Source organism: Sparus aurata, unplaced genomic scaffold, assembly GCF_900880675.1.
Source record: "Sparus aurata unplaced genomic scaffold, fSpaAur1.1, whole genome shotgun sequence".
Classification (NCBI taxonomy): Eukaryota; Metazoa; Chordata; class Actinopteri; order Spariformes; family Sparidae; genus Sparus; species Sparus aurata.
The window spans coordinates 1-23,460 of NW_022045162.1; the positions used below are offsets into that span (position 1 = coordinate 1).

General features: G+C 49.1%; 7 non-coding genes and 2 pseudogenes across 7 annotated transcripts; all 9 read right to left on the reverse strand.

Moving 5' to 3' along the window:
- Positions 1-3,294: 3,294 nt before the first annotated feature.
- Positions 3,295-3,459, reverse strand: LOC115578075 (U1 spliceosomal RNA). The gene has a single exon (XR_003983368.1). It is a non-coding gene; the product is annotated as a U1 spliceosomal RNA (small nuclear RNA).
- A 631-nt stretch (positions 3,460-4,090) lies between these two features.
- Positions 4,091-4,268, reverse strand: LOC115578081 (uncharacterized; annotated as a pseudogene).
- Positions 4,269-10,345: 6,077 nt separating this feature from the next.
- LOC115578072 (U1 spliceosomal RNA) lies at positions 10,346-10,509 on the reverse strand. The gene has a single exon (XR_003983365.1). It is a non-coding gene; the product is annotated as a U1 spliceosomal RNA (small nuclear RNA).
- Positions 10,510-11,143: 634 nt separating this feature from the next.
- LOC115578073 (U1 spliceosomal RNA) lies at positions 11,144-11,305 on the reverse strand. The gene has a single exon (XR_003983366.1). It is a non-coding gene; the product is annotated as a U1 spliceosomal RNA (small nuclear RNA).
- A 625-nt stretch (positions 11,306-11,930) lies between these two features.
- On the reverse strand, positions 11,931-12,094 carry LOC115578068 (U1 spliceosomal RNA). Its single transcript, XR_003983361.1, has one exon. It is a non-coding gene; the product is annotated as a U1 spliceosomal RNA (small nuclear RNA).
- A 1,107-nt stretch (positions 12,095-13,201) lies between these two features.
- On the reverse strand, positions 13,202-13,365 carry LOC115578066 (U1 spliceosomal RNA). The gene has a single exon (XR_003983359.1). It is a non-coding gene; the product is annotated as a U1 spliceosomal RNA (small nuclear RNA).
- Positions 13,366-14,483: 1,118 nt separating this feature from the next.
- Positions 14,484-14,661, reverse strand: LOC115578078 (uncharacterized; annotated as a pseudogene).
- A 6,082-nt stretch (positions 14,662-20,743) lies between these two features.
- LOC115578067 (U1 spliceosomal RNA) lies at positions 20,744-20,908 on the reverse strand. The gene has a single exon (XR_003983360.1). It is a non-coding gene; the product is annotated as a U1 spliceosomal RNA (small nuclear RNA).
- Positions 20,909-22,051: 1,143 nt separating this feature from the next.
- LOC115578083 (U1 spliceosomal RNA) lies at positions 22,052-22,213 on the reverse strand. Its single transcript, XR_003983372.1, has one exon. It is a non-coding gene; the product is annotated as a U1 spliceosomal RNA (small nuclear RNA).
- Positions 22,214-23,460: the final 1,247 nt, after the last annotated feature.

Consider the following 23,460-nt stretch of genomic DNA (forward strand, 5'->3'; position numbering starts at 1 on the left):
CCCATCTATAAAGAAGCGTTTTGCTCTGATCTTCATTTCTTCCCACCACTCTCCCGCTAAGTTGAAGAAGGGCTTCAGGGAGAGCCAATGGTTGAGTTTGACCCGAAATTCACTGACCACCTTTTCATCTTGCAGTAGCGATATATTCAGCTTCCATGAGCCTCTACCTTTTTGTATGATGTCTTTAAGCGTGACCGAGCATTCAATTTTATGGTGGTCAGAGAAGAAGACTGGAGTAGTTCCTGCGTCGACAACCTGCAGCCCCATTGATGTCAGCAGAAAGTCTATTCTGGAATGGGTTCTGCCATTGGACCAGGTGTACCCAGGTAAAATCGGGTTTTTTGAGCGGTAAGCATCCCTCAATCGAAAATCTTTAATGATGTTTTGTAGGATTTCAGAACTGGAATCAAGCCTTACTGTGGAGGGGGTTTGTTTTTCCTTTTTGTTTACCAAGCAGTTGAAGTCACCGCCCAGAATTACCTCTTTGCTGCACAACAAAAGGGGCTGTAATTCTCTGAGTACTGCTACCCGCTCTTGAAGCTCCACTGGACAGTACACATTGATTACTCTAAACTTGCTGCCGAACCACGAAACATCAATACAAAGAATTCTCCCATCAATTACACGTTGTACCCTCTGGATGATGAAATCTTGCCCTCTAAATAATACCGCAACCCCTGAGGATCTGTTTTTATTGTCGCCTGACCATACTGACGGGCCATGCCTCCATCTGTCCTCGAAGACCTTGTAATTATCCCTGAAGGATAGATTACATTCTTGAAGTAAAAATATATCATTCCCTTCTGAATGTAGAAAAGTGAAGGCTGACAAACACTTTACTGGGTCATTGAGTCCTCTAGTATTGAGGGATGCTATTGAAAGAGGAGCCATGGGATGCAGTTCAGGGGGTTCAAGATGGTTAGATCAGTGACAAATTATGGGACATCTACTTTTTCCTAAGGAGCTTCTTTTTCTTTGGTTTTGCCGCTTTTTCTACATTCCTCGACATGTCTCTGATCTGTGTAGTCGATGAGAAGGCAACTACCACATCTTGTTCTAAAAAGGGGTTTGAGGTAGGGGAGGAAACGGGCCAGTTGGTACGCGGAATCACAGAAGGGTTCAAGGGAGAAGATTCACCTGAGATTGTAGACTCATTTTGGCGTTTCCTTGTGGGAGAATCTACCGAGTCTGGTATCAAGGAGGTGGCAAAGGGAAGGACCAAAGAGGCTTGTGTGGATAGGGGGGCTTCTTCAGCCTGTTCTGTGGAAATCTGGGGGGTGAGGTTTGATGCTGTTGCTAGATTGGCTGCAGATGTCGACGTCACAGGTTGGCTGTTCACTGATGAGGAGGCAGATGAGCCTGGTGTTGGGTGGATGGTGATGCTTGGCAGCTGGGATGTTGGACCCTCTAACTCCTGGAAGGGAAGATCGGCCGCTGACTCTTGAAGGGGGATGCTAGCCAGCAGGTTCTCCAGACGGTTCCCTGCCTCCTGTAGTGTCATCCGTGTCAATTCTATCTTTGAGCTTGAGAGGTGTTCTGCTTGATGCAAGGCGAGGGGGGCCGTTGTGGAGGAGGAGGAGTTGGACACATCATCGTCATCCTCGGATAGTTCAGCACTCCAGTCCACGACCTGTGCCCCATCTTGCATATCCTCTTCAAGGTCAAATGCTGGCTGTTCACTTTGTTGTTGGAGAGCAGTGGTTGGTGGCTGCTGCACCTGGTTTGCGTGTGGAATGGGTGCCTGGTCATCATCCGGTATTTCACTCATGACCTCCTGGCTTAAAGATACCGCTGATCTAAGTGTAGACAGCTTCAACCGATTGGAGTATGCTTGAGGGCAGTCCTTAAAGCGATGGTTGGCTGAGGAGCAGAGATTGCATTTCACTGGAGTTGGACAATGTGCTGTAGTGTGGTCTAAAGCTTTGCAATTCCTGCAGACATCCATGGTACATGCAGCAGCCAGGTGGTCTAGGCTGCCACATTTCCGGCATTCTTTGGGCTGACCAGGGTAGAAGACAGACCCTCTGAAGGCTCCCAGCTGTATGGTGTTTGGGAGATGCTGTAGGGCCCCCTGTCGCCTTATGAGTCGAACTTGGAATCGCCTGGTGCCTGTCTTAATTCCATCGATGTCCATCACTTTCCATGGCATTGATTACCTCACAGTATCGTGCCATCCATGTCCAGACATCTTGGTTTCTGACTCTTTCTGAGAAGATCATGACATGTACAGTCTTGAGGTCTATGTCTGCCAAGGGTGATATGGTGATCCTCCTGAAGCTTGGCGCTGACTTCTTCTTCTCAAACTTCTCGAGACAACTTTCATAGTGTTGCGTGGTGGTGAATATTACCCTCAAAGATCTTCTTTCCAGGGAAAGCAAAAAGATAGTCAAGCTGGTTGGTAGAGATGCCGAGTTCTTTCTGCAGGATTTGTCTGCTGAACTGCAGCCGGTCCATTTGTAGATCTTCCAACAGATCGAAGCGTACTGCATTCCTGCGATTGGCGTGGTTAGGTGCCGATGCCATGTTGGTCCTCCAGTCAGGTGGGGGTGTTTGGTATAAAAAACCCAAACAATTACTTTATCGTGCCCCATACACCGCACGACAACAATAGAGTCAAACTGGGTGAACCACCTTCTTGATCATGGTGTCTCCCCTGCCAGGTAAGTATGAGTTGGAACAGTCTGACACAGGGTGGCCATTCCCAGGCTCAGCCCCCTGGCTGACGGTGCCTATGGGTTGATGACAGCAGAGTTAGGCGCCTTTGGCAATTTTCTCATCCTCCCTGGGCACTTAAAGTTGCTGCCAATGTGTAAACAGTGGTGCAAATTGGACAAGGGTGACTGGTCCACAGAAAGGGTCGCCGTTTGTTTCCTTCTCCAGCCATCCATCGCTCGCAAAATGAACTAAAAATAACACCCTGTCCCAATGGCGCTTGGCACCATGACTCCGCCCAGTCTGAACACGACCAGAGACAATGTGCCGCCCCAACAGTCAGCATTCCCGCAAGGGACGCAGCCAGACCACATTTCTCACGCAATGTCTCGGAGAGGGAGGAGGCTCAGTTGAGTCTGTGCCGGCTTTCACCGGCCCCGCCCGCTCTGCCCTTTCGGCGGGAAACGGGGGTTATCTGCGCGCAACGCAGCAGAAGACAGTGTGCGGCAGCACTGGGGCTTTCAGCACAGATGGAAACGCGAACGCAAGGAACCCAAAGCAGCTGTCCCGCAGAGCTCTAAGGCTGGCTCGGCAGAAAGCGCGGGAGACGAGCACTCCAGTGTTTTCTGTCGACATTGTCATCAGGGGAGAGCGCGAACGCAGTCCCCCACTACCACAAATTATGCAGTCGAGATTCCCACATTTGGGGAATTCGCAGGGGTCAGCACAACCGAGTGCAATGGCTGAGCCTCGCCCTGGGTGAACCACCTTCTTGATCATGGTGTCTCCTCCCTGCCATGTAAGTATGAGTTGGAACAGTCTGACACAGGGTGGCCATTCCCAGGCTCAGCCCCTGGCTGACGGTGCCTATGGGTTGATGACAGCAGAGTTAGGCGCCTTTGGCAATTTTCTCATCCTCCCTGGGCACTTAAAGTTGCTGCCAATGTGTAAACAGTGGTGCAAATTGGACAAGGGTGACTGGTCTACAGAAAGGTCGCCCGTTTTGTTTCCTTTTGCCAGCCATCCATCGCTCGGCAAAATGAACTAAAAATAACACCCTGTCCCAATGGCCGCTTGGGCACCATGACTCCGCCCAGTCTGAACACGACCAGAGACAATGTGCCGCCCCAACAGTCAGCATTCCCGCAAGGGACGCAGCCAGACCACATTTCTCACAGCAATGTCTCGGAGAGGAGGAGGCTCAGTTGAGTCTGTGCCGGCTTTCACACCGCCCCGCCCACTCTGGCCCTTTCGTCGGAAACGGGGGTTTATCTGCGCGCAACGTAGCAGAAGACAGTGTGCGGCAGCACTGGGGCTTTCAGCACAGATGAAACGCGAACGTAAGGAACCCAAAGCAGCTGTCCCGCAGAGCTCTAAGGCTGGCTCGGCAGAAAGCGCGGGAGACGACACTCGAGTGTTTTCTGTCGACATTGTCCATCAGGGGAGAGCGCGAACGCAGTCCCCCACTACCAACAAATTATGCAGTCGAGATTCCCACATTGGGGAATTCGCAGGGGTCAGCACAACCGGAGTGCAATGGCTGAGCCTCGCCCTGGGTGAACACTTTTTCACTTTTTAGAAGCCTTTATTAATTTCAGTCAAAGCCATTACAGTCATACTAAATCACACAATAACAATATCCCGTCACCAACAGAACTTCTATTCATAGTTAACAGTTGCATTCCGGCTAAGAAATTTGAAAAGAGTTCAAGCCATACATGGATTACTTAATGACAATATCCAGTCACCCATAAAATTTCTAATCAGTGAGTCACATTTACATCTGCCAATACACATTTCAGTGACAGACACTAAATCAAATAGACATTCCATGCGCTTTTTTTTTTTTTTTTTTTTTTCCTTTTCTTTCCCTCATTTTAAAAAATGTCCATCAAAGCAACAGGAATTGTCTCTATTTTCCACCAGTTTCCATTATTTGATCATCATACTTAAGTCTGTCTCTGATGATGTAATCCCTGACACTTGATATGCCAACCTTTGCCACAGAATCTGCTGGAACAGGGAACTTTTTAAAAGCAGTTAGGTTTCTGCATTTCCAGATGCCTTCTTTAATACAGTTGATTACTGCCCACCACCTTTATTTTTGTCCTTTCATTTGTGTCAATGTTTCCATATAGAACATCCATTTCATTTGGGGCTCTGAAAAGGTCTGTTAACCATGGTTTCACAATCTCCCACACCGCCTTTGAAACATAGCATGACCAAAACCGGTGGGCCACATCCTCGTCATTATTACAATCACTCATTGGACATTTTGCACTACGTGTGCAGCGCCGTCTTAGCAAGAAGGCTCTTGTAGGGACACAACTTTGGGCTATCTTCCATGCCAGGTCTTTATGTACATTTGACAAAAACTCTAAGTTTACATTTTTCCATACTCTGATGCATTGGTTTTCTGGTAGGATGCCTACCGGCACAAGCCTAGAGTTAAGAGGTGAAAGGCTACCCTCCACATCAACCCTATCTATTTTACCACCCGTTGACCATTTTAGCTTAGCAACCTTGAAGAGTGTTAGAGCCTTCTCGTATATTGCTGGTCTACTTTCCGCATAGGGTGTACAAAGAGAAACCCTTTTACCCATGCCTCTATACATCATGTGACCCACCCAAAACTTGGCAAAATAAGACCAGAGACTGGTGTTACTCTCTGTTAAAACAGCATTCAGAATTGGTGTTAAGAAAAGGGAATCAAGTTTGGCTCCTAACTCTGGTACAGCTTTCCCTCCTTTTACCAGAGGTTTGTACATGATGTCTCTTTTAACATGTTCTTTGCTGAGAGCTCCAGATGAATTGGAACATTACGCGTCTCAAAGAGGTGAGAAAGGTCTTGGGCACTGGTAGTGTGGCCGCCAGAAACGTCAAGGACGCCAGAACCTCGGCCTTAATAACCAGAATTTTGCCAGTGAACGTTAGATCCCTCTCCTCCCACTGCAGCAATTTTCCCCTGATAGCTGGTAGTCTTGTTTCCCAATTTAGAGTTTCCATCCCCTTTCCAATTTCCACTCCCAAAATTTTACCCTCTCTTTTTTTTCTATTAACCCTGTATCAGGTTTGGTTTCTCGCCAATTAAGGTAGAGGATCTCGCTCTTGGCCCGATTCATTTTGGCCCCTGACGCTTGAGAAAATTGCTCACACCACTGGAGAGTTTTAACCATTGACTTATTACTGGTACAAAGGATTGTCAAATCATCCATATACAACGACAATTTAGCCTCTTTCCCATTACTACCAGGGACAGGAAGGCCCTTAATATCAGTGTCCTGTTTTATCCCACAGGCTAGAGGCTCCATGGCTAGGACAAACAAGCTGACAGATAGCGGGCAACCTTGTCTGACCCCTGATTGAATCTTAATAGGTTCAGTGAAATGGCCGTTAATGTTGACTCTACTCGTGCAGTCAAAATACAGTAATCCATCCATGCCCTCAACTGTGGCCAAACCCAAACCTCACCAGTGCTTGCTTTAGATATTCATGACTTATCCTATCAAAGGCCTTTTCTAAATCCAGGCCAGCAATACAGAGTGGTACATTGCGATCTATGGCATATAAGTACGAATCTCTTATTAAAGCAAGATTGTCACACATGGAGCGACCAGGGACCACACAGGTCTGCTCCACCCCAACCAACCTCTCTATCACCTCTTGTATTCGAAGAAAAATAGCTTTGGCAATAATCTTACGGTCAACCCCAAGGAGTGTAAGGGGGCGCCAGTTTTTAAGATCTTTTTTCTCACCTTTTTTAAAGAGTAGGGAGATGGTGCCTTCCTTCAAGGATGGTGGCAGTGACCCCAATTGGAGGCTCTCATTGTACATCTCTAAGAGAGGCTCCTTTAACTCTGCCCAGAAGGTAGTATAAAATTCTTTTGGCAAACCATCAGCCCCAGGGGCCTTGTTCTTTTGCATACTTTCTAATGCTTTTTTGAGCTCATGCAGAGATATTTTATCATCAGTTTACCTTTAGATTCATCAACATGTTTATTTACTTTAGATAGAAGGTTTTCTAAAGCTGCCTTATCTAAGTCTTCACTTTTGTAGAGATCAGAGTAGAAGGCGTGGACACAGCTGAGTATATCATGTAATTCTGTTTTTTCTTGTCCGTCTTTATCCTTTAGTCCCTCTATAAAATGTTTTTGCTTAGTTAGTTTCCTAAAAAAATATCTAGAACATTTTTTCATTGTTCTCAATGTGGTGGACTCGGCTGCGTATCAGCAGTCCCTGACTGGCCTCTGTGGAGAGGCGAGACATCTCTCCCTTTAATTTAACTATATCCTCTGCCACATCAAAACCAGAATAAGACATCATATAAAATCTCTGTAATTTTGCCTTGTGTTTCTGTAGCTTCAGACGTCTCTTTTTTGCTGTCCTTTTACCCCAATCTATAAAGAAGCGTTTTGCTCTGATCTTCATTTCTTCCCCACCACTCTCCCGCTAAGTTGAAGAAGGGCTTCAGGGAGAGCCAATGGTTGAGTTTGACCCTAAATTCACTGACCACCTTTTCATCTTGCAGTAGCGATATATTCAGCTTCCATGAGCCTCTACCTTTTTGTATGATGTCTTTAAGCGTGACCGAGCATTCAATTTTATGGTGGTCAGAGAAGAAGACTGGAGTAGTTCCTGCGTCGACAACCTGCAGCCCCATTGATGTCAGCAGAAAGTCTATTCTGGAATGGGTTCTGCCATTGGACCAGGTGTACCCAGGTAAAATCGGGTTTTTTGAGCGGTAAGCATCCCTCAATCGAAAATCTTTAATGATGTTTGTAGGATTTCAGAACTGGAATCAAGCCTTACTGTGGAGGTGGTTTGTTTATCCTTTTGTTTACCAAGCAGTTGAAGTCACCGCCCAGAATTACCTCTTTGCTGCACAACAAAAGGGGCTGTAATTCTCTGAGTACTGCTACCCCGCTCTTGAAGCTCCACTGGACAGTACACATTGATTACTCTAAACTGCTGCCGACCACGAAACATCAATACAAAGAATTCTCCCATCAATTACACGTTGTACCCTCTGGATGATGAAATCTTGCCCTCTAAATAATACCGCAACCCCCTGAGGATCTGTTTTTATTGTCGCCTGACCATACTGACGGGCCATGCCTCCATCTGTCCTCGAAGACCTTGTAATTATCCCTGAAGGATAGATTACATTCTTGAAGTAAAAATATATCATTCCCTTCTGAATGTAGAAAAGTGAAGGCTGACAAACACTTTACTGGGTCATTGAGTCCTCTAGTATTGAGGGATGCTATTGAAGAGGAGCCATGGGATGCAGTTCAGGGGGTTCAAGATGGTTAGATCAGTGACAAATTATGGGACATCTACTTTTTCCTAAGGAGCTTCTTTTTCTTTGGTTTTGGCCGCTTTTTCTACATTCCTCGACATGTCTCTGATCTGTGTAGTCGATGAGAAGGCAACTACCACATCTTGTTCTAAAAAGGGGTTTGAGGTAGGGGAGGAAACGGGCCAGTTGGTACGCGGAATCACAGAAGGGTTCAAGGGAGAAGATTCACCTGAGATTGTAGACTCATTTTGGCGTTTCCTTGTGGGAGAATCTACCGAGTCTGGTATCAAGGATGGTGGCAAAGGGAAGGACCAAGAGGCCTTGTGTGGATAGGGGGGCTTCTTCAGCCTGTTCTGTGGAAATCTGGGGGGTGAGGTTTGATGCTGTTGCTAGATTGGCTGCAGATGTCGACGTCACAGGTTGGCTGTTCACTGATGGGGAGGCAGATGAGCCTGGTGTTGGGTGGATGGTGATGCTTGGCAGCTGGGATGTTGGACCCTCCAACTCCTGGAAGGGAAGATCGGCCGCTGACTCTTGAAGGGGGATGCTAGCCAGCAGGTTCTCCAGACGGTTCCCTGCCTCCTGTAGTGTCATCCGTGTCAATTCTATCTTTGAGCTTGAGAGGTGTTCTGCTTGATGCAAGGCGAGGGGGGGCCGTTGTGGAGGAGGAGGAGTTAGACACATCATCGTCATCCTCGGATAGTTCAGCACTCCAGTCCACGACCTGTGCCCCATCTTGCATATCCTCTTCAAGGTCAAATGCTGGCTGTTCACTTTGTTGTTGGAGAGCAGTGGTTGGTGGCTGCTGCACCTGGTTTGCGTGTGGAATGGGTGCCTGGTCATCATCCGGTATTTCACTCATGACCTCCTGGCTTAAAGATACCGCTGATCTAAGTGTAGACAGCTTCAACCGATGGGGAGTATGCTGAGGGCAGTCCTTAAAGCGATGGTTGGCTGAGGAGCAGAGATTGCATTTCACTGGAGTTGGACAATGTGCTGTAGTGTGGTCTAAAGCTTTGCAATTCCTGCAGACATCCATGGTACATGCAGCAGCCAGGTGGTCTAGGCTGCCACATTTCCGGCATTCTTTGGGCTGACCATGGGTAGAAGACAGACCCTCTGAAGGCTCCAGCTGTATGGTGTTTGGGAGATGCTGTAGGGCCCCCTGTCGCCTTATGAGTCGAACTTGGAATCGCCTGGTGCCTGTCCTTAATTCCATCGATGTCCATCACTTCCATGGCATTGATTACCTCACAGTATCGTGCCCTCCATGTCCAGACATCTTGGTTTCTGACTCTTTCTGAGAAGATCATGACATGTACAGTTCTTGAGGTCTATGTCTGCCAAGGGTGATATGGTGATCCTCCTGAAGCTTGGCGCTGACTTCTTCTTCTCAAACTTCTCGAGACAACTTTCATAGTGTTGCGTGTGGGTGAATATTACCTCAAAGATCTTCTTTCCAGGGAAAGCAAAAAGATAGTCAAGCTGGTTGGTAGAGATGCCGAGTTCTTTCTGCAGGATTTGTCTGCTGAACTGCAGCCGGTCCATTTGTAGATCTTCCAACAGATCGAAGCGTACTGCATTCCTGCGATTGGCGTGGCCTAGGTGCCGATGCCATGTTGGTCCTCCAGTCAGGTGGGGGGTGTTTGGTATAAAAACCCAAACAATTACTTTATTGTGCCCCATACACCGCACGACAACAATAGAGTCAAACTGGGTGAACCACCTTCTTGATCATGGTGTCTCCCCTGCCAGGTAAGTATGAGTTGGAACAGTCTGACACAGGGTGGCCATTCCCAGGCTCAGCCCCCCTGGCTGACGGTGCCTATGGGTTGATGACAGGCAGAGTTAGGCGCCTTTGGCAATTTTCTCATCCTCCCTGGGCACTTAAATTTGCTGCCAATGTGTAAACAGTGGCGGCCATTGGACAAGGGTGACTGGTCCACAGAAAGGTCGCCCGTTTTGTTTCCTTTTTCCAGCCATCCATCGCTCGGCAAAATGAACTAAAAATAACACCCTGTCCCAATGGCCGCTTGGCACCATGACTCCGCCCAGTCTGAACACGACCAGAGACAATGTGCCGCCCAACAGTCAGCATTCCCGCAAGGGACGCAGCCAGACCACATTTCTCACGCAATATCTCGGAGAGGAGGAGGCTCAGTTGAGTCTGTGCCGCTTTCACCGGCCCCGCCCCACTCTGCCCTTTCGGCGGGAAACGGGGGTATCTGCGCGCAAACGCAGCAGAAGACAGTGTGCGGCAGCACTGGGGCTTTCAGCACGATGGAAACGCGAAACGCAAGGAACCCAAAGCAGCTGTCCCGCAGAGCTCTAAGGCTGGCTCGGCAGAAAGCGCGGGAGACGAGCACTCGAGTGTTTTCTGTCGACATTGTCATCAGGTGGAGAGCGCGAACGCAGTCCCCCACTACCACAAATTATGCAGTCGAGATTCCCACATTTGGGGAATTCGCAGGGGTCAGCACAACCGGAGTGCAATGGCTGAGCCTCGCCCTGGGTGAACCACCTTCTTGATCATGGTGTCTCCCCTGCCAGGTAAGTATGAGTTGGAAACAGTCTGACACAGGGTGGCCATTCCCAGGCTCAGCCCCCTGGCTGACGTGCCTATGGGTTGATGACAGCAGAGTTAGGCGCCTTTGGCAATTTTCTCATCCTCCCTGGGCACTTAAAGTTGCTGCCAATGTGTAAACAGTGGTGCAAATTGGACAAGGGTGACTGGTCCACAGAAAGGTCGCCCGTTTTGTTTCCTTTTTCCAGCCATCCATCGCTCGGCAAAATCGAACTAAAATAACACCCTGTCCAATGGCCGCTTGGCACCATGACTCCGCCCAGTCTGAACACGACCAGAGACAATGTGCCGCCCAACAGTCAGCATTCCCGCAAGGGACGCAGCCAGACCACATTTCTCACGCAATGTCTCGGAGAGGAGGCAAGGCTCAGTTTGAGTCTGTTGCCGGCTTTCACCGGCCCCGCCCACTCTGCCCTTTCGGCGGGGAAACGGGGGTAATCTGCGCGCAACGCAGCAGAAGACAGTGTGCGGCAGCCTGGGGCTTTCAGCACGGATGGAAACGCGAACGCAAGGAACCCAAAGCAGCTGTCCCGCAGAGCTCTAAGGCTGGCTCGGCAGAAAGCGCGGGAGACGAGCACTCGAGTGTTTTCTGTCGACCATTGTCATTCAGGGGAGAGCGCGAACGCAGTCCCCACTACCACAAATTATGCAGTCGAGATTCCCACATTTGGGGAATACGCAGGGGTCAGCACAACCGGAGTGCAATGGCTGAGCCTCGCCCTGGGTGAACCACCTTCTTGATCATGGTGTCTCCCCTGCCAGGTAAGTATGAGTTGGAACAGTCTGACACAGGGTGGCCATTCCCAGGCTCAGCCCCCTGGCTGACGGTGCCTATGGTTGATGACAGCAGAGTTAGGCGCCTTTGGCAATTTTTCATCCTCCCTGGGCACTTAAAGTTGCTGCCAATGTGTAAACAGGGTGCAAATTGGACAAGGGTGACTGGTCCACAGAAAGGTCGCCCGTTTTGTTTCCTTTTTCCAGCCATCCATCGCTCGGCAAAATGAACTAAAAATAACACTCTGTCCCAATGGCCGCTTGGCACCATGACTCCGCCCAGTCTGAACACGACCAGAGACAATGTGCCGCCCAACAGTCAGCATTCCCGCAAGGGACGCAGCCAGACCCACATTTCTCACGCAATGTCTCGGAGAGGAGGAGGCTCAGTTGAGTCTGTGCCGGCTTTCACCGGCCCCGCCCACTCTGCCCTTTCGGCGGGAAACGGGGGTAATCTGCGCGCAACGCAGCAGAAGACAGTGTGCGGCAGCACTGGGCTTTCAGCACGGATGGAAACGCGAACGCAAGGAACCCAAAGCAGCTGTCCCGCAGAGCTCTAAGGCTGGCTCGGCAGAAAGCGCGGGAGACGAGCACTCGAGTGTTTTCTGTCGACATTGTCATCAGGGGAGAGCGCGAACGCAGTCCCCCACTACCACAAATTATGCAGTCGAGATTCCCACATTTGGGGAATTCGCAGGGGTCAGCACAACCGGAGTGCAATGGCTGAGCCTCGACCTGGGTGAACCACCTTCTTGATCATGGTGTCTCCCCTGCCAGGTAAGTATGAGTTGGAACAGTCTGACACAGGGTGGCCATTCCCAGGCTCAGCCCCCTGGCTGACGTGCCTATGGGTTGATGACAGCAGAGTTAGGCGCCTTTGGCAATTTTCTCATCCTCCCTGGGCACTTAAAGTTGCTGCCAATGTGTAACAGTGGTGCAAATTGGAACAAGGGGTGACTGGTCTACAGAAAGGTCGCCCGTTTTGTTTCCTTTTGCCAGCCATCCATCGCTCGGCAAATGAACTAAAAATACACCCTGTCCCAATGGCCGCTTGGCACCATGACTCTGCCCAGTCTGAACACGACCAGAGACAATGTGCCGCCCCAACAGTCAGCATTCCCGCAAGGGACGCAGCCAGACCACATTTCTCACGCACATGTCTCGGAGAGGAGGAGGCTCAGTTGAGTCTGTGCCGGCTTTCACCGGCCCCGCCCACTCTGCCCTTTCGGCGGGAAACGGGGGGTTATCTGCGCGCAACGCAGCAGAAGACAGTGTGCGGCAGCACTGGGGCTTTCAGCACGGATGGAAACGCGAACGCAAGGAAAACAAAGCAGCTGTCCCGCAGAGCTCTAAAGTTCGCAATTTTCTCATCCTCCCTGGGCACTTAAAGTTGCTGCCGATGTGTAAACAGTGGTGCAAATTGGACAAGGGTGACTGGTCCACAGAAAGGTCGCCCGTTTTGTTTCCTTTCTCCAGCCATCCATCGCTCGGCAAAATGAACTAAAAATAACACCCTGTCCCAATGGCCGCTTGGCACCATGACTCCGCCCAGTCTGAACACGACCAGAGATAATGTGCCGCCCAACAGTCAGCATTCCCGCAAGGGACGCAGCCAGACCACATTTCTCACCGCAATGGTCTTCGGAGAGGAGGAGGCTCAGTGAGGTCTGTGCCGGCTTCACCGGCCCCGCCCACTCTGCCCTTTCGGCGGGAAACGGGGGTTATCTGCGCGCAACGCAGCAGAAGACAGTGTGCGGCAGCACTGGGCTTTCAGCACAGATGGAAACGCGAACGCAAGGAACCCAAAGCAGCTGTTCCCGCAGAGCTCTAAGGCTGGCTCGGCAGAAAGCGCGGGAGACGAGCACTCAGTGTTTTCTGTCGACAGTTGTCATCAGGGGAGAGCGCGAACGCAGTCCCCCACTACCACAAATTATGCAGTCGAGATTCCCACATATGGGGAATTCGCAGGGGTCAGCACAACCGGAGTGCAATGGCTGAGCCTCGCCCTGGGTGAACCACCTTCTTGATCATGGTGTCTCCCCTGCCAGGTAAGTATGAGTTGGAACAGTCTGACACAGGGTGGCCATTCCCAGGCTCAGCCCCCTGGCTGACGGTGCCTATGGGTTGATGACAGCAGAGTTAGGCGCCTTTGGCAATTTTCTCATGTCCCTGGGCACTTAAAGTTGCTGCCAATGTGTAAACAGTGGTGCAAATTGGACAAGGGTGACTGGTCTACAGAAAGGTCTCCCGTTTTTGTTTCCTGTTTCCAGCCATCCATCGCTCGGCAAAATGAACTAAAATAACAACCCATGTCCCAATGGCCGCTTCGGCACCATGACTCCGCCCCAGGTCTGAACACGACCAGAGACAATGTGCCGCCCAACAGTCAGCATTCCCGGCAAGGGACGCAGCCAGACCACCATTTCTCCCGCAATGTCTCGGAGAGGAGGAGGCTCAGTTGAGTCTGTGCCGGCTTTCACCGGCCCCGCCCACTCTGCCCTTTCGGCGGGGGAGAAACGGGGGTTATCTGCGCGCAACGCAGCAGAAGACAGTGTGCGGCAGCACTGGGGCTCTCAGCACGGATGAAACGCGGAACGCAAGGAACCCAAAGCAGCTGTCCCGCAGAGCTCTAAAGTTGGCAATTTTCTCATCCTCCCTGGGCACTTAAAGTTGCTGCCAATGTGTAAACAGTGGTGCAAATTGGAAAAGGGTGACTGGTCCAACAGAAAGGTCGCCCGTTTTGTTTCCTTTTCCAGCCATCCATCGCTCGGCAAAATGAACTAAAAATAACACCCTGTCCCAATGGCCGCTTGGCACCATGACTCCGCCCAGTCTGAACACGACCAGAGACAATGTGCCGCCAACAGTCAGCATTCCCCGCAAGGCACGCAGCCAGACCACATTTCTCACGCAATGTCTCGGAGAGGAGGAGGCTCAGTTGAGTCTGTGCCGGCTTTCACCGGCCCCGCCCCACTCTGCCCTTTCGGCGGGAAACGGGGGTTATCTGCGCGCAACGCAGCAGAAGACAGGTGCGGCAGCACTGGGGCTTTCAGCACAGATGGAAACGCGAACGTAAGGAACCCAAAGCAAGCTGTCCCGCCAGAGCTCTAAGGCTGGCTCGGCAGAAAGCGCGGGAGAGACGAGCACTCGAGTGTTTTCTGTCGACATTGTCATCAGGGGAGAGCGCGAACGCAGTCCCCCACTACCACAAATTATGCAGTCGAGATTCCCACATTTGGGGAATTCGCAGGGGTCAGCACAACCGGAGTGCAATGGCTGAGCCTCGCCCTGGGTGAACACTTTTTCACTTTTTAGAAGCCTTTATTAATTTCAGTCAAAGCCATTACAGTCATACATAAATCACACAATAACAATATCCCGTCACCAACAGAACTTCTATTCAATAGTTAACAGTTGCATTCCGGCTAAGAAATTTGAAAAGAGTTCAAGCCATACATGGATTACTTAATGACAATATCCAGTCACCCATAAAATTTCTAATCAGTGAGTCACATTTACATCTGCCAATACACATTTCAGTGACAGACACATAAATCAAATAGACATTCCATGCAGCTTTTTTTTTTTTTTTTTTTTTTTTTTTCCTTTTCTTTCCCTCATTTTAAAAAATGTCCATCAAAGCAACAGGAATTGTCTCTATTTTCCACCAGTTTTCCATTATTTGATCATCATACTTAAGTCTGTCTCTGATGATGTAATCCCTGACACTTGATATGCCAACCTTTGCCACAGAATCTGCTGGAACAGGGAACTTTTTTTAAACGAGTTAGGTTTCTGCATTTCCAGATGCCTTCTTTAATACAGTTGATTACTGCCCACCACCTTTCATTTTTGTCCTTTTCATTGTGTCAATGTTTTCCATATAGAACAGTCCATTTCAGTTGGGGCTCTGAAAGGTCTGTTAACCATGGGTTTCACAATCTCCCACACCGCCTTTGAAACATAGCATGACCAAAACCGGTGGGCCACATCCTCGTCATTATTACAATCACTCATTGGACATTTGCACACGTGTGCAGCGCCAGTCTTAGCAAGAAGGCTCTTGTAGGGACACAACTTTGGGCTATCTTCCATGCCAGGTCTTTATGTACATTTGACAAAAACTCTAAGTTACATTTTTCCATGACTCTGATGCATTGGTTTTCTGGTAGGATGCCTACCGGCACAAGCCTAGAGTTAAGAGGTGAAGGGCTACCCTCCACATCAACCCTATCTATTTTACCACCCGTTGACCATTTTAGCTTAGCAACCTTGAGAGGTGTTAGAGCCTTCTCGTATATTGCTGGTCTACTTTCCGCATAGGGTGTACAAAGAGAAACCCTTTTACCCCATGCCTCTATACATCATGTGAACCCACCCAAAACTTGGCAAAATAAGACCAGAGACTGGTGTTACTCTCTGTTAAAACAGCATTCAGAATTGGTGTTAAGAAAAGGGAATCAAGTTTGGCCTCCTAACTCTGGTACAGCTTTCCTCCTTTACCAGAGGTTTGTACATGATGTCTCTTTTAACATGTTCTTGCTGGAGAGCTCCAGATGAATTGGAACATTACGCGTCCTCAAAGAGGTGAGGAAAGGTCTCTTGGGCACTGGTAGTGTGGCCGCCAGAAACGTCAAGGACGCCAGAACCTCGGCCTTAATAACCAGAATTTGCCAGTGAACGTTAGATCCCTTCCTCTCCACTGCAGGCAATTTTCCCCCTGATAGCTGGTAGTCTTGTTTCCAATTAGAGTTTCCATCCCCTTTCCAATTTCCACTCCCAAAATTTTTACCCTCTCTTTTTTTTTCTATTAACCCTGTATCAGGTTTGGTTTCTCGCCAATTAAGGTAGAGGATCTCGCTCTTGGCCCGATTCATTTTGGCCCCTGACCGCTTGAGAAAATTGCTCCACACCACGGGAGAGTTTTAACCATTGACTTATTACTGGTTACAAAGGATTTGTCAATCATCCATATACAACGACAATTTAGCCTCTTTTCCCATTACTACAGGGACAGGAAGGCCCTTAATATCCAGTGTCCTGTTTTATCCCACAGGCTAGAGGCTCCATGGCTAGGACAAACAGGCTGACAGATAGCGGGCAACCTTGTCTGACCCCTGATTGAATCTTAATAGGTTCAGTGAAATGGCCGTTAATGTTGACTCTACTCGTGCAGTCAAAATACAGTAAATCCATCCATGGCCCTCAACTGTGGGCCAAACCCAAACCTCACCAGTGCTTGCTTTAGATATTCATGACTTATCCTATCAAAGGCCTTTTCTAAATCCAGGCCAGCAATACAGAGTGGTACATTGCGATCTATGGCATATAAGTACGAATCTCTTATTAAAGCAAGATTGTCACACATGGAGCGACCAGGGACCACACAGGTCTGCTCCACCCCAACCAACCTCTCTATCACCTCTTGTATTCGAAGAAAAATAGCTTTGGCAATAATCTTACGGTCAACCCCAAGGAGTGTAGGGGGCGCGAGTTTTTAAGATCTTTTTTCTCACCTTTTTTAAAGAGTAGGGAGATGGTGCCTTCCTTCAAGGATGGTGGCAGTGACCCCAATTGGAGGCTCTCATGGTACATCTCTAAGAGAGGCTCCTTTAACTCTGCCCAGAAGGTAGTATAAATTCTTTTGGCAAACCATCAGCCCCAGGGGCCTTGTTCTTTTGCATACTTTCTAATGCTTTTTGAGCTATGCAGAGATATTTTATCATCAAGTTTACCTTTAGATTCATCAACATGTTTATTTACTTTAGATAGAAGGTTTTCTAAAGCTGCCTTATCTAAGTCTTCACTTTTGTAGAGATCAGAGTAGAAGGCGTGGACACAGCTGAGTATATCATGTAATTTCTGTTTTTTCTTGTCCGTCTTTATCCTTTAGTCCCTCTATAAAATGTTTTGCTTAGTTAGTTTCCTAAAAAAATATCTAGAACATTTTTCATTGTTCTCAATGTGGTGGACTCGGCTGCGTATCAGCAGTCCCTGACTGGCCTCTGTGGAGAGGCGAGACATCTCTCCCTTAATTTAACTATATCCTCTGCCACATCAAAACCAGAATAAGACATCATATAAAATCTCTGTAATTTTGCCTTGTGTTTCTGTAGCTTCAGACGTCTCTTTTTTGCTGTCCTTTTACCCCAATCTATAAAGAAGCGTTTTGCTCTGATCTTCATTTCTTCCCACCACTCTCCCGCTAAGTTTGAAGAAGGGCTTCAGGGAGAGCCAATGGTTGAGTTTGACCCGAAATTCACTGACCACCTTTTCATCTTGCAGTAGCGATATATTCAGCTTCCATGAGCCTCTACCTTTTTGTATGATGTCTTTAAGCGTGACCGAGCATTCAATTTTATGGTGGTCAGAGAAGAAGACTGGAGTAGTTCCTGCGTCGACAACCTGCAGCCCCATTGATGTCAGCAGAAAGTCTATTCTGGAATGGGTTCTGCCATTGGACCAGGTTGTACCCAGGTAAAATCGGGTTTTTGAGCGGTAAGCATCCCTCAATCGAAAATCTTTAATGATGTTTTGTAGGATTTCAGAACTGGAATCAAGCCTTACTGTGGAGGTGGTTTGTTTATCCTTTTTGTTTACCAAGCAGTTGAAGTCACCGCCCAGAATTACCTCTTTGCTGCACAACAAAAGGGGCTGTAATTCTCTGAGTACTGCTACCCGCTCTTGAAGCTCCACTGGACAGTACACATTGATTACTCTAAACTTGCTGCCGAACCACGAAACATCAATACAAAGAATTCTCCCATCAATTACACGTTGTACCCTCTGGATGATGAAATCTTGCCCTCTAAATAATACCGCAACCCCTGAGGATCTGTTTTTATTGTCGCCTGACCATACTGACGGGCCATGCCTCCATCTGTCCTCGAAGACCTTGTAATTATCCCTGAAGGATAGATTACATTCTTGAAGTAAAAATATATCATTCCCTTCTGAATGTAGAAAAGTGAAGGCTGACAAACACTTTTACTGGGTCATTGAGTCCTCTAGTATTGAGGGATGCTATTGAAAGAGGAGCCATGGGATGCAGTTCAGGGGGTTCAAGATGGTTAGATCAGTGACAAATTATGGGACATCTACTTTTTCCTAAGGAGCTTCTTTTTCTTGGTTTTGCCGCTTTTTCTACATTCCTCGACATGTCTCTTGATCTGTGTAGTCGATGAGAAGGCAACTACCACATCTTGTTCTAAAAAGGGGTTTGAGGTAGGGGAGGAAACGGGCCAGTTGGTACGCGGAATCACAGAAGGGTTCAAGGGAGAAGATTCACCTGAGATTGTAGACTCATTTTGGCGTTTCCTTGTGGGAGATCTACCGAGTCTGGTATCAAGGAGGTGGCAAAGGGAAGGACCAAAGAGGCTTGTGTGGATAGGGGGCTTCTTCAGCCTGTTCTGTGGAAATCTGGGGGGTGAGGTTTGATGCTGTTGCTAGATTGGGCTGCAGATGTCGACGTCACAGGTTGGCTGTTCACTGATGAGGAGGCAGATGAGCCTGGTGTTGGGTGGATGGTGATGCTTGGCAGCTGGGATGTTGGACCCTCTAACTCCTGGAAGGGAAGATCGGCCGCTGACTCTTGAAGGGGGATGCTAGCCAGCAGGTTCTCCAGACGGTTCCCTGCCTCCTGTAGTGTCATCCGTGTCAATTCTATCTTTGAGCTTGAGAGGTGTTCTGCTTGATGCAAGGCGAGGGGGGCCGTTGTGGAGGAGGAGGAGTTGGACACATCATCGTCATCCTCGGATAGTTCAGCACTCCAGTCCACGACCTGTGCCCCATCTTGCATATCCTCTTCAAGGTCAAATGCTGGCTGTTCACTTTGTTGTTGGAGAGCAGTGGTTGGTGGCTGCTGCACCTGGTTTGCGTGTGGAATGGGTGCCTGGTCATCATCCGGTATTTCACTCATGACCTCCTGGCTTAAAGATACCGCTGATCTAAGTGTAGACAGCTTCAACCGATTGGAGTATGCTTGAGGGCAGTCCTTAAAGCGATGGTTGGCTGAGGAGCAGAGATTGCATTTCACTGGAGTTGGACAATGTGCTGTAGTGTGGTCTAAAGCTTTGCAATTCCTGCAGACATCCATGGTACATGCAGCAGCCAGGTGGTCTAGGCTGCCACATTTCCGGCATTCTTTGGGCTGACCAGGGTAGAAGACAGACCCTCTGAAGGCTCCCAGCTGTATGGTGTTTGGGAGATGCTGTAGGGCCCCCTGTCGCCTTATGAGTCGAAACTTGGAATCGCCTGGTGCCTGTCTTAATTCCATCGATGTCCATCACTTCCATGGCATTGATTACCTCACAGTATCGTGCCATCCATGTCCAGACATCTTGGTTTCTGACTCTTTCTGAGAAGATCATGACATGTACAGTCTTGAGGTCTATGTCTGCCAAGGGTGATATGGTGATCCTCCTGAAGCTTGGCGCTGACTTCTTCTTCTCAAACTTCTCGAGACAACTTTCATAGTGTTGCGTGGTGGTGAATATTACCTCAAAGATCTTCTTTCCAGGGAAAGCAAAAAGATAGTCAAGCTGGTTGGTAGAGATGCCGAGTTCTTTCTGCAGGATTTGTCTGCTGAACTGCAGCCGGTCCATTTGTAGATCTTCCAACAGATCGAAGCGTACTGCATTCCTGCGATTGGCGTGGACTAGGTGCCGATGCCATGTTGGTCCTCCAGTCAGGTGGGGGGTGTTTGGTATAAAACCCAAACAATTACTTTATTGTGCCCCATACACCGCACGACAACAATAGAGTCAAACTGGGTGAACCACCTTCTTGATCATGGTGTCTCCCCTGCCAGGGTAAGTATGAGTTGGAACAGTCTGACACAGGGTGGCCATTCCCAGGCTTCAGCCCCATGGCGCGGTGCCTATGGGTGATGACAGCAGAGTTAGGCGCCTTTGGCAATTTTCTCATCCCTCCCTGGGCACTTAAAGTTGCTGCCAATGTGTAAACAGTGGTGCAAATTGGACAAGGGTGACTGGTCCACAGAAAGGTCGCCCGTTTGTTTCCTTTTCAGCCATCCATCGTCGGCAAATGAACTAAAAATACACCCTGTACCAATGGGCAGCTTGGACCATGACTCCGCCCAGTCTGAACACGACCAGAGACAATGTGCCGCCAAACAGTCAGCATTCCCGCAAGGGACGCAGCCAGACCACATTCTCAAGCAATGTCTCGGAGAGGAGGAGGCTCAGTTGAGTCTGTGCCGGCTTTCACCGGCCCCGCCCACTCTGCCCTTTCGGCGGGAAACGGGGGTAATCTGCGCGCAACGCAGCAGAAGACAGTGTGCGGCAGCACTGGGGCTTTCAGCACGGATTGAAACGCGAACGCAAGGAACCCAAAGCAGCTGTCCCGCAGAGCTCTAAGGCTGGCTCGACAAAGCGGGAGACGAGCACTCGAGTGTTTTCTGTCGACATTGTCATCAGGGGAGAGCGCGAACGCAGTCCCCCACTACCACAAATTATGCAGTCGAGATTCCCACATTTGGGGAATTCGCAGGGGTCAGCACAACCGGAGTGCAATGGCTGAGCCTCGCCCTGGGTGAACCACCTTCTTGATCATGGTGTCCTCCCCTGCCAGGTAAGTATGAGTTGGAAACAGTCTGACACAGGGTGGCCATTCCCAGGCTCAGCCCCCTGGCTGACGGTGCCTATGGGTTGATGACAGCAGAGTTAGGCGCCTTGGCAATTTTTCTCATCCCCCTGGGCACTTAAAGTTGCTGCCAATGTGTAAACAGTGGTGCAAATTGGACAAGGGTGACTGTGTCTACAGATAATGTCGCCCGTTTTGTTTCCTTTCTCCCAGCAATCCATCGCTCGGCAAAATTGAACTAAAACTAACAACCCTGTCCCAATGGCCGCTTGGCACCATGACTCCGCCCAGTCTGAAACACGACCAGAGACCAATGTTGCCGCCCCCCAACAGTCAGCATTCCCGGCAAGGGGACGCAGCCAGGACCACATTTCTCACGGGCAATGTCTCGGAGAGGGAGGAGGCTTCAGTTGAGTCTGTCTGCCGGCTTTCACCGGGCCCCGCCACTCTGCCCCTTTCGGCGGGGAAAAGGGGTTATCTGCGCGCAAACGCAGCAGAAGGACAGTTTGCGGCAGCACTGGGGCCTTTCAGCACTGGATTGAAACTCCGAACGCAAGGAACCCCAACGCCAGCTGGTCCCGCCAGAGGCTCTAAAGTTGGCAATTTTCTCATCCTCCCTGGGCACTAAAGTTGCTTGCCGATGTGTAAACAGTGGTGCAAATTGGACAAGGGTGACTGGTCCACAGAAAGGTGCCCGTTTTGTTTCCCTTTTTCCAGCATCCATCGCTCGGCAAAATGAACTAAAAAATAAAACCCTGTCCCAATGGCGCTTGGCACCATGGTACTCCGGCCCAGTCTGAACACGACCAGAGGACAATGTGCCGCCCACAAGTCAGCATTCCCGCAAGGGACGCAGCCAGACCACATTTTCTCACGCAATATCTCGGAGAGGAGGAGGCTCAGTTGAGTTCTGTGCCGGCTTTCACCGGCCCCGCCCACTCTGCCCTTTCGCGAGGGAAACGGGGGTTATCTACGGCGCAAAGCAGCAGAAGACAGTGTGCGGCAGCACTGGGGCTTTCAGCACAGATGGAAACGCGAACGTAAGGAAACCAAAGCAGCTGTCCCGCAGAGCCTAAGGCTGGCTCGGCAGAAAGCGCGGGAGACGAGCACTCGAGTGTTTTCTGTCGACATTGTCATCCGGGAGAGCAGCGAACGCAGGTTCCCCCACCTACCACCCAAATTATGCAGTCGAGATTCCCACACTTTGGGGAATTCGCAGGGGTCAGCACAACCGGAGTGCAATGGCTGAGCCTCGCCCTGGGTGAACCACTTTTTTTTCACTTTTTAGAAGCCTTTATTAATTTCAGTCAAAGCTATTACAGTCATACATAAATCACAGTAATACAGGGCAGTAATACAGTTGATTACTGCCCACCACCTTTCATTTTTGTCCTTTTCATTTGTGTCAATGTTTCCATATAGAACATCCATTTCATTTGGGGCTCTGAAAAGGTCTGTTAACCATGGTTTCACAATCTCCCACACCGCCTTTGAAAACATAGCATGACCAAAACCGGGTTGGGCCACATCCTCGTCATTATTACAATCACTCATTGGACATTTTGCACTACGTGTGCAGCGCCGTCTTAGCAAGAGGCTCTTGTAGGGACACACTTTGGGCTATCTTCCATGCCAGGTCTTTATGTACATTTGACAAAAACTCTAAGTTTACATTTTTCCATACTCTGATGCATTGGTTTTCTGGTAGGATGCCTACCGGCACAAGCCTAGAGTTAAGAGGTGAAAGGCTACCCTCCACATCAACCCTATCTATTTTACCACCCGTTGACCATTCTAGCCTAGCAACCTTGAAGAGTGTTAGAGCCTTCTCGTATATTGCTGGTCTACTTTCCGCATAAGGTGTACAAAGAGAAACCCTTTTACCCATGCCTCTATACATCATGTGACCCACCCAAAACTTGGCAAAATAAGACCAGAGACTGGTGTTACTCTCTGTTAAAACAGCATTCAGAATTGGTGTTAAGAAAAGGGAATCAAGTTTGGCTCCTAACTCTGGTACAGCTTTCCCTCCTTTTACCAGAGGTTTGTACATGATGTCTCTTTTAACATGTTCTTGCTGAGAGCTCCAGATGAATTGGAACATTACGCGTCTCAAAGAGGTGAGAAAGGTCTTGGGCACTGGTAGTGTGGCCGCCAGAAACGTCAAGGACGCCAGAACCTCGGCCTTAATAACCAGAATTTTGCCAGTGAACGTTAGATCCCTCTCCTCCCACTGCAGCAATTTTCCCCTGATAGCTGGTAGTCTTGTTTCCCAATTTAGAGTTTCCATCCCCTTTCCAATTTCCACTCCCAAAATTTTACCCTCTCTTTTTTTTCTATTAACCCTGTATCAGGTTTGGTTTCTCGCCAATTAAGGTAGAGGATCTCGCTCTTGGCCCGATTCATTTTGGCCCCTGACGCTTGAGAAAATTGCTCACACCACTGGAGGGTTTTAACCATTGACTTATTACTGGTACAAAGGATTGTCAAATCATCCATATACAACGACAATTTAGCCTCTTTCCCATTACTACCAGGGACAGGAAGG